We start from the raw sequence: 12,253 nt of genomic DNA, 5'->3' as shown, positions 1-12,253 counted from the left end.
AATATTTTTCTTCTATGTACTTAAGTAAAATCACATTTTTTGTAGAAGAAAAGTTCTCATGAATGAATCAGGTGGCAAAAATTAAGTCATATGGCAAATATTAAAATTAAACCAACCCTTATAGGAGGTGCTCTTAGGCTGCTCAGTGCAAAAGTATCACTGGTTGTACATGGATACACCAGTTGAGCAAAATACCAGAACGACATGGATCTATAGAATTCAAATTATTTTTTGATGAATATTTTGATTGTATATCTATACACCATAATATGTTGAAGGGTGAATGGCTTCCTTTGCATTTCTCTACCTCAGCAGATTAACACAGACTATTTAGATTACATTTTGAGAATGGTTACAGCTGTGGCAGATTTTGATTCTCTGAGAATGTTAAAAGCAAAACAAATGAGGTTATACATGAGGAAGACGATCAGTTATTGCCATTTCCTTGTGCATTCACAACTTATTCAGAAGACAGAGAAATAGCTTTCTGTTTTGTACCTTAGAAAATTTTTAATTCACCTAAGGATTCTAGCTGTCAGGCTGGACCTAATTTGAGTTACCAGTTAGCATGATAGTTTCTCTTTGTATAAATGGAGATTTTTGGACCATCTCACATGTTGGATTCTGTTCTGCTGGCATTTCATAGTCTATTTCAATAACAGAATTAAGTTTAGGTTTATAGCCCCCTGACCTTTCTTTAAAGAATATTTGCAGAGATGAATATATAACACAAAAACACTTGTGATAATGGTAGTTGTGGCAAATACTACAGGGTAAAGCAGCAGAACATACTCTCATTTCACCCTCCTGTTGCATATCTTCTAGCAGTCAGCTCAAGCGAGGTTGTGCAATCTGCTGACCAGCTGGCATTCTCACATCAAGTTTCTTTTAAAAAGTGTCATTTAGACTCATGCCAGCTGCTTCTGTCATTACTTTTTTTACAGTTACTGCAATTCTGCTTCCAAAGCAACTGTTAATTAAAAAAAAATAATTATTAAAGTATATAATTGTTCAACAAATGCATTCGTAAATTCAGAGGTAGAATTGTAGAATTTTGAGCACCAAGCAACAGCTAAGAACTTTTAAATACTATTATCAACACTGATGTTTCATACTTGTCAAATCACTGGAAGACATTGTTAAGGAGCATAATGTCTGCTACAAGAATGATGTGAAGATTTATTTAATGTCTACACGTAATAAAAACATTAATCTGTACTGCATCTTCAGTCTTAAAAATCCTGTTAAAGAGTAGCCCGCCTTTTGCAAATGGAACTCTTCTATTTAACATATAACTTATATTTTTCACTAGTAGTATAAAACTGAAAGTACATTCCAATATACAAGGAGGAGAGAGTTTATATCCCATTTGTCTCATCAGCACTGCTCCATAATGTCCAGATGACTTTAAAAATACCTTTTTACTTTCCTTAGGCATCAAGACTTAAGGGTATTTCCCAGTATAATTTCAGGTTACTACCCAAGTTAAGCATACATATTTTGCATATAAAATAGGCACCTTTTTAATGACTATGAAAGGTCAAAGAGAAAAAGTATAGCTGATAGCTCTCATGAGGATGACAAATCTACTTCCATAAATCACGGAATACAACTAATCTGATATTTGTAAGGAGTCTATCACTTTGATTATTTTTAACTTTCTGTGGAAAGCACAAATCTATTGCACTTAACTAGTGATAATAGTGATAGCATAGTGCAGACTTAAAAATCACCTTCATAACTATTCTCATTAGCCAGCTGCCAAATATTTCACTTTGAGATAAACATGCTGTGTTCTGGTTTTGTATTTACTTTTGTATACAATTCTATCAAATCAGTGATTCATCAGTAACATGTTAATGAGACAACAGTCGTATATTGTAGCCTTTAAGTAGGGGCAGGATAAAAGAGAGAGAAATGCACTGAAAAGGTAGAATTCAGACCTGGATTAACATTACACTTCAGAATGAAACTGAAGTTCAGATTTGTGCTGGAACCTCTGCCCTAAGTAGAGAGTAATATCTTACCCAAGAGTAACAAAAATCTCATAGGCTGTCTTAGTAAAGTTTCAGCTCACAACTACAAAAACCTCACAAATTACTAATATTTTCACTTTCTTGATCACACCTCTAATTCATATAAATCAATTTCACACTGTAAAATTAATGAGCTACATCAAGGTACAACAGTCTGAAAAAATGTATCCCTTTTTAAGATTTGGATTCAATCAGAAAAAAATATGAAAGCAGATTGGATCTGAACTGATTAAATAGAACTGAAATGTTATTCTGCCCCATTTTCCTGCCTTGGAAATGCCCTATTCCAAATTCTGCTTGAGCATCCTGCCCTTAACAAAGTCCCGGAAGTACAGAAACTGAGGTTTCAAGAACATCCACTTTTGCATCCTCAAACAGTCCTCAGAAGCCACCACCATTTTTTCACTTCCAACTGAAAACACTGTCTTTTTTCTTGCCTTTCTCTCCCTCTGGAACATTTTAATTCTGTAGCTATGCTATTTAACTTGGTCAATTGTTTTTTTGGGTAATACGTGGAACGAAAGACATTATAGAACTTAACATTCTATACTCTTGCCTCATACTGCTCTGAATAGATAATATCATTGTCACAAATGGCCGAACAAAAAAAAAAACTCATGAGAACTGAAAATGTGTGGGCACTGAAATATTTCAGAAGTTGAATAATGATTTCCTTTCCCTGTTTAGTCTGACAGATGACGATGAGTCTTGAACTCTTCAGGACTGAATGATGGAGAAGATGAAAAAAACATTTGAGAAATGCCTTTCTTATTCCAAATACTTCACTTGGTATTTCACAAGTGTGTCCAAGTTGGGCATAACGTTTCTTTCATTTATGGCAATATATAATCCACAGAAATGGTACTAGTCACAATTCAGTTCCACTCTCCCTCCCCTAAAAAAATGATTACACTTTTAAACTGCTTTTTGGGAACAGTGATCTTCAGGAAAAGTTATTTTATTGTAACTTCTAATTGTGAATTTCAAAGAAAGATATTTGTAATTGGAGAAGCCTGTGGTTTTTCTTAGGATGGGGAAATCTCTAGTGTTTCTAGTAGCCAAAAATCTTCAGACTTCTAGGAAATGTCCAAACTTTTTTAACTGTGGGCTAGAATATGAAACTCCTCCTTGAGTGAAGTCGGCAAGACTCCACTGACAACAGAGAAAATTTTACAGTGTACGACTCAGAGCTGGACTCTTAATTTTGTAGAAGTTCGGGAAATAAGAACATGAACATTTTACCTATATTTGTTTATCACATTCCTTGTCTTCTCCAGTGCAGACACGGTTTCCTTATGGCAAGAAATAGGATGTGCATGATCCCTTTAACACACATGGCCTGGGAACTCAGGGGCTGCCTGCAGTACCCTGTGCAACAGTGTCCTGTGCAAACAGCCTGCAAGGTGAGCCAAGTGCAGAAGGTGTTGGTTTTGTCCTCACTCATTGAAGATGCACAAAGCAGAAGCTGAAATGAAACACAAAACTGGCAGTTTACCTGCTGAAAATACAGCAACTATGGCTGGAGAACAATCATTGGTGGATGTGCTAGTCAAAAATATCCATCCTCTCTACCCAAATAGCAACCTTATTTTAGCATTTTTTTAGCATTACCCTTCTATGTAAAGACAACTCATTACACTATAACAAAGACGTGCAATGATGTGTGCAAATTCAGACATCTACCCAGAATGAAAGACTCTGGATTAGTGGAAATCTCATATTTTTCAAATATAATATTTGCCTGATCCACACTGAAATTAACATCTTCTTAGGTTTTTCACAAGCTCAAGAATCCAAACAAATGTGTCCGGAAAACACATTTTCGGTGCTGCCTCTGAGCTTGCAGCTGCTGAATGAAAGTGATATTCTGAGCAGTGTTATCAGCTGGCATAGGCTTATCCAGATGGATAGATTACTGTGAAGTCTAATAGTCCAGAAACCACTTTCAGGGATACTCCGTGAGAGGGAATCTGGAAGTCATAGGAATCCTACTAGAGACAGTAGTCCCAATTCTGGTATCTGAAATCAAGGACTTTCAGACCTATTATGGTCAATTTTAATGAAAATTCCCTGCAGTACAGGCAAATTTTGAGGCTAAGCAAAGGGAAATGTCTGAAAAAATATGTGAATTTCAATTTCAGACCAAATATGTTTTGTCCTTGGTAGGTCTGTTACTATACTCATAGCAGATCTTTCACATCAAAAATGTTACAGTAGCCATCAATGCTACAAGTTATTTTATGAATCCACCTTTAGTTTGGTTAAGACTTTAATTTCCTATGACAATAAATATATCCTAAGGATGTATCTATTTCAAGATATCATCTTTTATAAATGTGGCAGCACTGTATTCACAAGTTACATGGAAAGGCAGATCACCTCACTTGAGATATGTATTGTAAAAATAACTGCTTTTCCTTTGCAATGCAGCGTGCAACAGAGACTGGGTGAGTCAAGTTATAGAAATTTTCCTTTCTAATAAAACTAAAGCTTGACATGGAAAATTATCACATGGACAAATGAGAGTTTAATAGAAAGATTTCAAAGAACTCAGGGAAATTGCCTATCCTATTCCTAAAGACAAGTGACTAAAACCAAAATTTTATTTTTTTTTTTGTTATGACTCAATTTGTAATGATTTTAAATGGCTTAAAAATGCATGGGTAAATCCTATTTTAAAAAAGACATTTCTGAAAACTTTAGGCACTTAAAATATTTTAGACATTGCTGTTGCTTTCTACATGTGATCAGTTTTAAGTAGACTGCTATGTTTCAGTATGACCATGCACATTGCTGACACCTTAAAAGCACTGATTACAATCATTATCTCTGACATTTCAGAAGCATTCACAGAATTTGTAAAAAATATACAGTTTTATTTAAGGGACAATTTGTCCTCAAAAATTAAGCTCTTTGCATTAAGGCAGGGACTTAGAAAATAGCAAATCTAACACCTTTCTTGGTTTCCCCACACCTGGCTCCATAAGAAGTGGGGAAGGGACTCTGCCATGGGACAGGGGAGTCCATTTCTACAGCTTATGCTTGAGTGGTGGCACATCCAAAAATCTTTTTCCAAAACTTCCTGTACTTTAAGTCTTCTCCGTAGTAGAAGCCTGACACCCCTTCCAGCAGGGTAGCTAAGTTAAGAGTGGGCAGCCCTACCCTGGACAGGCTCCTGTGGCTACCTAACCCAGAGGTGCAGAGGCTGCCTGGCAGCCTTACATCTGGCCAGGTTCAGAAACCAGGTCAGGTTCAAATTCTCTGAAAGTCTGTTGAATCGGACATTTTGGACAAGACAGTCAAGACTCAATGAAAAGGCATTTTTAAAGTAAATACTTTTGCTGTGCAATTCACAACAAATACTAACTGTGAGTTAGCTCATTATGTAAACAGCAAAGGGTTTCATTTTGTCTGCTTTCAGTACCTCCCATATAACGCTCTTTCTAAGCAGAATATCAGTCTCCAGTGTGGTGCTAATTACACTGTTTATTTCTCTTGATACTTATGTGCTATCACATTGTCTCTTTTTTTTTATTTTAACAGTCACTAATAGATATTATTCCCCACAAAAGCCTCTGGCACAGGAAAATAATTTTCCCTATTTTGAAGCCGAAGGATAAAACACTAGCCATAACTTAAATGGTTAGTACAGTATTTCTGTGGATGCACTAGAACATTAACCTGATTTCTGGAGTCCCCATTCCCATCAGCTTTGCTGATCTTAGAATCTCTGTTTCCGTCTTTTCCCCTTACTGCAGCAGTACACTCTCAATGCCACATTTTTGTCTTTCGGCTGCATGTATTTAATTATGAGTCATTATCACAAAAGAAGAACAAAGTGATTATACTTCCATGTGAATTTGCAGAATGTTTACCTGGTTATAGATACGTGAATGAAAATAGTGTATGACCATATAAATAGAAAATAAAAGCTTTTTTGTGGCTTCTTTGAAACACTGGAATGCATGTCAGAAGACAAAAAGGAAACCAAAAAAGTCCTTATTCCAGCTGATAAATATTTGTTCTCTCAAGTTTTTAATCCATGCCAGAAAAGGATAACGAAACAACCTCACCACCAGTGTCTAAAATTATTAGTTCTATTTTTATTTTAGGCATAAGGGTATTCAAAAAAATAATAAAAAACCCCAGGTATAAAGGCGTTTACTCAGCATATAAATGAAAATAGCTAAGTGTCAAATGCTGAATTATTCTGAGATTTAACATGATCCTTAATATTATTATTTTGCTGGAATTTTTTTCATTTCTGTTAGCTGAATGTGGATTTTGAAATAGGATTGCTTCCTACAGCACTGCTTTTGAGGGTCAGAAAAATATAAACTACATTCTCAGACCATCTTCTCTTTCCTTTCATTACACAATATTTCCCCAGTGGATTGAGAGGCCACTTGTGGGACTTTCCAAACCCATTTTCTCTGATTGTGGCTTTAATTATCCCATAAACCAGATAAGCAGTATCTCCAAAACCTGGAAAAACTTATTTTCGTTCTCAGTCTGAGGGTAGAGACAAAGAGGACTTCCAGGAAAGAAAAAAAGCTGAAATGCTGAACCAATGCTAGAGTATTTCCCAGTAAGACACAGATACGGGAGGGCCTAACATGACTTTGTAGGTACTTGCAATTTAGTAGTTTCAATACAAGTTTAATTCCTTATTCTCTTCATCCAGGGCCCTCTGGGGAGATAAGCACATCACTGCCACATAGGTAGGATGGGGGATTTCATGGAGCTTCAGTACCACCCTTCCTCAACAACTCTCACTGCTTGCTTGCTTGCCTGTACTGCAGATTGGACTTTGAGAACCTTTTGTTCTAGGAAAGGAAGGGCTACAGCAAGGCCTAATCCTCTGTTTGTGGCATCACAACAATATCCACAGCAACTAAATGTGATGTGATACAGAAAGGAATGTGACTTCAAGTGCCAGAAGCTGGTGAAGGACTGAGAAGCAAAAATTCTGTTGTCATGCATTTACCTCCAGCAGTGGCGTGTGTATGAGGCAAATGAAATACACACATCTGAAATACTCACAGAGAGAGGCTGTTTTCTGGCAAGTGTTGTTTCTGTCTCAGGATATGTTTAGTCACCACAACAAAACACTCCAAGGGATGGAGCAAGCCAAAGATGGCAACAGAGTCCCCAAGACACCTGTCAATCACTGGCTGGCTATTTATCTAAAAGGTCAGTAAGAAATATCAGTAACTACATAAATTCTCTGCATTTTTCCATTGTGTTTTCAGAATTCACTTATTATCTGTGTTGAATAAACAATACAGATGAGAAAACCAAGGTTAAACCTAAAGTCTGGAGTGCAGTAAACTGCTTAGAAATTGGTCCTGCGACTTTGGATTCAGGAAAGTTCTTTTCCCAGACCCACCTTAGATTTGCCTTAAGAGTAGGACAAAGACCTTTTTGTTGGGTCTCTACAATATCTAGCAGAATGGGGCCCTGATCCATGGCGGGAGCCTCTAGGCATTGCCACAGTACAAACAAATAACAATAGTTAGCAGGCAAAGACATTGCTGGGAATTGCTTAGTAGGCAAGCAAGCTTCTTATAGAAGTGTGTGCTCTGAACACTTGTTCAGTTCACACAGCCTGGGGTTTCAGAACATTCTTTGTTGAAAAAAACAACCGTTGGAAATATCCTCTTGAGCCTGAATCAGGGCCAAGAAGGTAGAAGATATTAGAGCCACTTCTTGCACGTTACAGCACTGAAACTGTCTTCAAGGAAGTGAGTTTGTTGTGTGTTTGACCAAGGAATGCCTCAGTAATGTCACAGCAATCATGTAAAACACCCATGCTTTGAGCAGACACGTAGTATGAAATCTTTACACAACATGTCTACTTATTAATGCAGTACATAAATAGATACAACTGAAAAAAATATGCTGGTTCAGGCATTGGACTAGTACACAGAAAAGTTACACCTCATTCCTGGCTCCAGCAAAGATATTTGCATGCTCTTTGGCAATTCACTTCATAGCTTTCTTTTTTACCTTAAACCAAAAGGAAAACAAGAATACTTTTTCTGTCTCTCAGGTGTCATGAAGATTCCCAGCATTTTCAAACATTCAATGTTAAACTGGCTGCTGAGATGAGGCCAGAAAGATATATAGAAATCTAGACAAATCCATCCCTGAATTTTGGGATGAGAACTCAACTTGAGGTTATACACAAAATAATTCTGATTGCATTGCTTCTACCAGACTTTTTCTCCCAAATATGGATGGGACTGGCTTTAAAAGTATTACATTTTTGCAGTAATGCCCCAGCTCCATTGATTTTTTCCATTCTTCAAGAGTTAGAAAATAGTGTCAGTTTTAATGAGCACAGATTGTATGAAAGCTGAGAAATAATCTTGACTTTTGAAAAATATAGCTATCTTTCTATGTCAGGTCCATGTCCACAGGGAGAATATCCAACTTATTCTTTCCATATATATTACACACCAAGTCTAACACAAGTTTTTTTGTTAAACCACATCAATAGAGCCCCTTTCTGGAGCGCTTTCAGTGCTGGGTGTAAGGCTGCACAGACAGGGTAGGGCTACACTCTGGTTCTTGCAGTTCAGTTTTGTCAGTATTTTTCATGTGAAGAAAGCTTTGTCTTGACATTAGATTTTACACTATGACTTTTACTTATTTCTGTCTAGAACAAAGTATGTAGACAAAGTCAATAGATTTTGTCAAGCTAACTAGCAGGCAAGCTTTCAGGCATTAAAGGCTCATTCTTCAAGCCTCTGCTTTTCACTCTCTCACATTGTAGACTTCATCTGACTCAGTCATTTCTTACAGGCAAAAAAAAAATAAGACATTTCAAGAAAGTCATTCCCTGTTGCTGCAGCTGCTATCCAGTGGGTCAAAAAGATGAAAATGTGGCAGACATCGCTCCCCTATGTTAGAACTGGGGAAACATAGTGTGCCAACCTGCATAATGCTGCCCAAGCTCAGCTGTAAAATGGGGTAGCAGCATCCTTGCTCTAAGCACTGTTTTTCACTGTCTTGAGCAAGAAATTACTCACATGAAAAACTATGACCCTTGCTCATCCTGTTTTCTCATACACCAAGAATTTCTTTGAGGCATATGGATATACACAAAAATATTTTTTTCACGTCTTACCAAAAGAGACACCAAAGCTGCAATTCTTTTCCCAATGGTTAGCTGTTTTCCCACCCATCCAGCTGTTCTTCCTGTCTCCAAATTATTTCTTTCACAATAGTTATATGATATGACTAATTTCCTTTGGGTATCATGCCTGTCTCTGCAGATATCTCCGTCCTTTAGGTTCTGCAGAGAACAATTCAGGTATTTGCAGAATGTTCAGACAACAGATTGGAACCTGGTTATCAGCAGAGTTATATACTACCACAACAGTGATGGTAGGAGTAGGAAGTTGCAATGGTTCTCCTGTTACATATGGGGGGCTGCCTCACTGGGTGGTAGGAATCTTTAACAATTCTACTTTCTGACAGAATTTCTGTCTCTCATACTTGAGGAAGAAGATAAAAAAGTATGGGAAGAAAGTAAGGATCCAATTTGTCTCTTCAACATGGAAATGAAGGGACATGCCTTCCATATAGACATAGGGTTAATAATAGGCACACAATGCAGACATTTAGAGGGTGGGTAGGGTGTAAGAGCACCTTTAGAAGTTTAAAAGACATAGTACCATTAATGATTTTTTTTCAAAGTCAGACCCAATTACAACTGTTTGCAGAGCCCTTTCTCTCTCCTTCAGAGGCTTTGGCTCAATTCCCATAATTTCCGGGACCGGGCCCAATTATGCTGCTGACCACAGCATTCTGACTGCTTAATGCAACTTCATGGCAAGGACAGGGAACTCCCAGAAACAAGAAAGGGCTTGATTTGCTCCACACTTTACCTGGAAACATCTCCCAAAACAACGTGTTATGCCAAATAACTATGCCTCAGAGTAGCCAATTAATTTGTGCAATTCTAGATTAAAACAAAGACTACTCCTTATCTTTTCTTTTTGAAAAGCATTTTTTTTCCAGGTAAAAATTGTTGGCAGAGTTTCCCCTTGGCTGAAATGTCAGACCTCTGTAATCTTTGTTCTAGCATTTCCATGAACACAGTGAGTGCTAAGAGGCAATTAAAAGGTGGTGAGGTGTGGGAAACAGGTGATAAGGGTGAAGGAGGATATAGCAGGTTATACTTGTAAAGTACATGCACATATCAGGGAAACCTTCAGTTCTTAGAAAAATCTTATGTTATCCCAGGTCTGACCTACCTTAGCAAGTGTGCTTACTCACTGTGGCAAACAAGCATTTGAAATGCACTGTAAAATGATTTGTTGCTTTATTTCATACCATCATTTCAGTTTATATTGGCATTCAGAGAAGTGCTATATTATTCACTTTTTTCCTTGGCTGATCTCTTCTACTCAAGATTGTTGTGAGTTTTTCTGTCATTTATACAGTACCATAATTACAAACAACTAAGTGAAAAAATACAGGACAGAATAGAAACTCTCCCTTGAAAAAACAGCTGAGAGGCAAATGTGAGTACACTGCAGTTCAGTAAGTACAGAGCAAACACAGTGGCATGTGATGGCGACAGAAGGAATGCTCTGCAGAACAGATAGCATTTCAGGAGGGCTTAGTCAGAACAAAGTGAGGTGATATTTGTAAGGAATAGCATTTCTAGTAAACCCTTTGGCAAACTCTGAAAAAAAGACACTTCGAGGGAGTAGGTTATGAGAAATCCAGTCATTGGCTAAAATTATCCAAAGTATGTGCAAGCCAGCAGGAAAGTAATTTTAGCTTTTATACAATGTATAATAAGAGCAAAAAGGCCTTCAAGCATATAGGACAATTATGGGAACCTTCTAACCAGGTTACCATAATGTCATCACATTAAGTATGGATGCTTCTCAGATGGGCAAAAAAAAAAATGGGCATTTAACTATTAACCATACCATTGAGTCTTCTCCAAACATTACTTTTCTGAAGTTAACTTTGTGTTTTACTTTACATGGCACAGCATTTTTGGGAAACTGTATCATCAGCAGCAATATGGTCAATGCTTCATGGTGAACTACATCAGCTCAAATCTAGTGTCATCACACAGCTTTGATTTTTCTCATCTTGAAAGTTGGTCTGACAAGATCAAATAATACAGAATCAGACAATATCTTCTCTTCCATGACTAGGTCTGAAGAAAGTTTTAAACTTAACTGTAGTATGTTTTCTCTCTTCCACTGTTTCTTTTGATTTCTAAATCCCATTTTACTCGTTCAGCACTCACCTTCTTTTCACTCGCTCTTTAGCGCTCAGAAGCCAATACCCTGCACAGTCTTAGGTCTAGCCATCATAGAAGGATTCAGTCAGCCCTGCCCAGAATTCAGAGCTGAATTGGAAGAATAAGCTTAAAGGCCTAATGCTTAAACAATAAATACATTTTTTTCCAAGAGATTAGGAAATCTTTTGAAGGACCCTAATCCAACTAAACACTTAAGTAGGTGCCCTACTTTAAACATGAGTCTCCTTTGTTGAGTGGAACAAAGAAATACATATAGGAGTATACTTCAAGGCCACACAGGAAAACTGAATGATGAGGCAGGAATAAGGTACTAGTTTCTGATTCCTAATTGCATGTTATGAGTATTCATTCAAAATACTTCACTAATAAGCTTCACTGAAATTTCAATGTATACATAATAATTTGTTCCTAAACAAGAATCAAGTTCTTCATGTTGTAACACTCCCCTTGAAGGACTGCCTGGGAGGGATAAGCCTTATTTGTTCCTGCTTTCTCCACATCTTTATTAGTATAGTTTTCTCTTCTGTTCCTCTCTCCATGTCCAGCCTTAGCTTCTCTTTCTACTTTTCCGTCACTCCTTTCTGCTCCAGCTAAAAGTAAAGATAAAAGCAAATATACATGTCTCCTTTCTTCAAGCTGAGCTCTTACATACTTCTACTGTTATTAGGACTGTGTCATTACACTTCTTTGCGACCAGTGGCTCCTATGGCTAAAAGCAACATTCATGTTTCTCTACAACTGCAAAGCAGAGAACTTAAAAGAAATTTGACAGGGAATAGATTACAAAGAGGAGTTGCATCTTACTAACTCAAGGGCAATGGCAATTATCTTAGACTGATACTAGCAGTGTCAATATACCCTCTATTTTTTTATATATGTTTTTATATATTTATTTTTATATATTTTATCTATATTTTTATAT

The sequence above is a fragment of the Nestor notabilis genome, unplaced genomic scaffold (genome assembly GCF_000696875.1).
Source record: "Nestor notabilis isolate BGI_N333 unplaced genomic scaffold, ASM69687v1 scaffold30180, whole genome shotgun sequence".
NCBI lineage: Eukaryota > Metazoa > Chordata > Aves > Psittaciformes > Psittacidae > Nestor > Nestor notabilis.
This window is presented reverse-complemented; position numbering follows the sequence as displayed.